Source organism: Myiozetetes cayanensis, unplaced genomic scaffold (genome assembly GCF_022539395.1).
Source record: "Myiozetetes cayanensis isolate MyiCay16 unplaced genomic scaffold, myiCay2020 scf111, whole genome shotgun sequence".
In the NCBI taxonomy this organism is placed as follows: Eukaryota; Metazoa; Chordata; class Aves; order Passeriformes; family Tyrannidae; genus Myiozetetes; species Myiozetetes cayanensis.
The window spans coordinates 81664-84465 of NW_026086727.1; positions in this window are offsets into that span (position 1 = coordinate 81664).

Here is a 2802-nt window from a genome sequence, read left to right on the forward strand (position 1 = left end):
GGTTGGTGGGGGGTGAGCGGTGGTCCCGGGGCCGGGAGAGCCGCCACCCTGGGCGGGGCCGGGCAGCCCTGTCAGACCCACCTGGGAGGGCCAGGGCGTGAGCGTTCGGTGCCCCTGACCACGTGGCGCTGGGTGCTGCCGGAGCCGGCTCGGAGCAGCGCCCTGGGGACAGAGGCACGGGTCAGTAGCGCCTGGGGCTGAGGCTGGGGGCCGAGGCCGAAGGCTCCTGGGGAAGGACCTACTGCAGAGGGCGAGGGGCGGCGAGGAGCAGGAGCTGCGGCAGCATCGTGGTGGTCGTGCTGGGGCGCGGCGAAGGCGGCGGAGCGGGCTTGCGCGCGCGGCCGCTTTAACGGGGCCGGCCAGGAGGGGCGGGAAGGAAAGCAGGTGCCGCGGCCCCCCCGGGCGGCCTTGGAGCCTCTGCCAGAGCACACAGGGCCCCGGGGGCAAGGCCGGGGCGGCCCGGGCTCACCCGAGGGGCTCTGGGTCCGGGGACACCCCGAGTGCCCCCCTGGGTCTGGATTCTGACACCCCGAGTGCCCCCCCAGCTCTGAATCTCTGACACCCCCTGAGTGCCCCCCAGCTCTGGGTCCGGGGACACCCCGAGTGCCTCCCTGGGTCTGGATTCTGGGACACCCCGAGTGCCCCCCGGCTCTGAATCTCTGACACCCCCCAAGTGCCCCCCCGGGCTCTGGAGTCCGAGACACCCCGAGTGCCCCCAGTTCTGGATTGTGAAACCCCCCTAGTGCCCCCCGGGTCTGCACGAGTTTGTCCCAGTCTCAGCCCCCCCATCCCTGGGATGCTCCGGCTCCAGCTCATCCATGGGCTGGATTTGGGGGGTGGTCCCAAAGGGTTGGATCCAACACCTGAAGGTGCCACGTGGGGATGGAGAAGTGGAGGCAAACAAAGGGCACGACCTTCACCCCCTCCCCAAAGCCCCCAGCAGGGCCAGGGCTGGGGCAGGGGCCGGGCAGGGCCTCTTTATTTTGGGGACAAATGAAGCCCTGAGCGGGTTTGGAATAAACCCCAGGATTTTGGGGGCCAGAGCTGTGTCATTTTCCACCCCTTCAGCTCCCAGCTGGGGCTGTTTTGGGGGGAACCTTCGGCCCCACAGGTTCCCCCGCCCCAGGCCAACAGAACCCCCGGGATCCCAAAGCAGCTGCTGCAGTTCTGCCCTTATCTCCAAGGAAAACAGGAGATTTCCCAGGGAACACGATGATCTCCCCACCAGCTGGGTTTGTTTTCTCGGCACCCGGGGAGGGGCGGGAGCAAAGGGTCCCACCCAGGGACACCCAGACCCAAATGAACCCCCCCAAAACGGGACACAAAGGGCTTTGAACCCGCTTTTGGGGCTAAAGAGGTGGGATTTGGGGATTAAGGTGGGTTTTTTGGGGGTTGTTCCTGTGCAGGGCCGGGAGTTGCAGTGGGTGATCTTTGTGGGTCCCCACTGGATGTTCCAAGATCCTGTGATCCTTGTGGGTCCCTCCTAACTCGGGATATCCCACAATTCCATGATCCCAGAGGTTGAGGGAACACTTGGACACCACCCTTGGACATTGGGATTTGGGGGGTTTTGGGGGTTTGTCCTTTGCAGAACCAAGAGTTGACCTCGATCCTTGTGGGTCCTTTGTGACTCCGGGTATCCCACAATTCCATGTGGTCAAGGAATGTTTGGATAATGTCCCCAGATGTTGGGATTTTGGGGATTGGAGGCATTTTTGGGGCTGTCCTGGTCAAGGCCAAGAGTTACACTTGACGATTTTGTGAATCCCAAAAACGCTCTGGATGTTCTGCCCCTCACAGGGACTCCCCAACCCCAAATGAACCCCCCCAACTGTGACACAAAAGGGTTTTAAACCCATTTTTGGGCTGCAAAGGGGAGTTTTCAGGGCAAGAAGAGGGAGGGAACTGAGATCAGGGGAGTGAGGGGAGCTGGGAAGAGCTGGAGATGGGATCTGTGTAAAATAAATCATCTCTTTATTTGAGGTCCCCTATCCAAGGCAGCTTTTCCCTTCCCCCTCCTCCTTTGTGTCGCTTTCCAGGAGGATTTTCCTCCCCCTCCAAATGAAATGGCAGCGACAGGAGTTGGGCTTGACAAAAAAAACCAAAAAAAACACCCAGAAATCCAGGGCTAGAGGAGATCTGAGGAGATCCGTGGTGCCATCCAGGGGAAAAACCAAAATCCTCCTCCGGATCAGCCCGAGGGGAATCGCCCCCCAGGAATCACCGTTATTATATAATAACAACAACTATAAACACCCCCAAAAATAAAAATTCAACCAGTTTTCCCTCCCTTTATCCAACGGGATTCCTAAGGCACAGATCCCAGTTCCTCCCCTTGGCCGCCTGGGGCCACCACAAGCCGCGATCGTCACCTCCCTCCTCCTCCTCCTCCTCTTCCTCCTCCTCCTCCTCCTCCCTCCTCCTCCTCCTCCTCCCGAGAGAGCATCCGCGGGGTCCATCCGAGGAGCATCCTGAGGGTCCTGAGGAGCATCCGAGGTCCCGAGGAGCATCTGAGGTCCCCGAGAGCATCCGCGGGTCCCGAGGAGCATCCACAGGTTCCGAGGAGCATCCGCGGGTCCCGAGGAGCATCTGAGGGTCCCGAGGAGCATCTGAAGGTCCCGAGGAGCATCTGAGGGTCCCGAGGAGCATCCGCAGGTCCCGAGGAGCATCCACAGGTCCCGAGGAGCATCCGCAGGTTCTGAGGAGCATCCGCAGGTTCTGAGGAGCATCTGAGGGTCCCGAGGAGCATCCGCGGGTGCCTCCACAAGTGCCACGTTCGTGGGGGTGTTCCCCGGGCTCGAC